Below are 764 nucleotides of genomic sequence, written 5' to 3' on the forward strand. Positions count from 1 at the left end.
ATTTCATTTGTATATCTGTGTGTTTTGAGACTAAGAAGTCAACTGGGGAGGGACAGTGACAGATGTGAAAATGGTAGCATGCATAGAAGGAAAATTAAGTGTAGATGATGGTACCGAGCAGTCGGACCATCTTGCTTACTAGCATGTTTCTGTCAGGCATTCTTGACAGTGTCTGGTATGGAGCCAGTTGTGTGGTTGACTGTGGTGGTGGGTTTACGATGAAATTGTGAAGGTGGTAATTCTCCTGATGGCTTCCTTTGTAGGTGTGAACCTTCGGCTGCTCTATGTCTACAAGGACTGCATCCAGGACTGCTCATTTGTGTATAGAGAGCACGTGCCTCCAGAATTCCCTAGGGTGCTTAAAGATGTCAAGCACTTCTACTTTGTCCTGTGCTGTGCGCACCCATTTTGCAATGTGGGAGGACCCAATAATTTAGAGAGAGACCTGTTAGGTGAAACTTCCATAGAGGAAGAGGTAATTGCTAGAGCTGTGAGTCTGGGGTTGGTCAACCTTCTGTGTCTTGCCTCAATCCTCTCCCACAGCATACTGACCTGAAAACCCCTCTTTGGGTGTACTCATCTTCTCACAGTTGAAAGGAACTTTGTACTTTCTTGCTTCCTNGTGAAGCAGAGACAGTGTCCAGAGAACCTTTGGGGCCCATTCNTCCTTTCTTGTAGGAAAGAAATAAAGGCATCGTTGGTTGAAAGTGCCCTTGGCCATTGTTTTCCTGCTATACTTGAGTACTCAGCCTGGACCCTCTGCT

General features: G+C 46.1%; 1 pseudogene; it reads left to right on the top strand.

Moving 5' to 3' along the window:
- Nucleotides 1-247: 247 nt before the first annotated feature.
- On the top strand, nt 248-556 carry LOC110334510 (annotated as a pseudogene).
- Nucleotides 557-764: the final 208 nt, after the last annotated feature.

The sequence above is a fragment of the Mus pahari genome, chromosome 17 (genome assembly GCF_900095145.1).
Source record: "Mus pahari chromosome 17, PAHARI_EIJ_v1.1, whole genome shotgun sequence".
Lineage (NCBI taxonomy): Eukaryota > Metazoa > Chordata > Mammalia > Rodentia > Muridae > Mus > Mus pahari.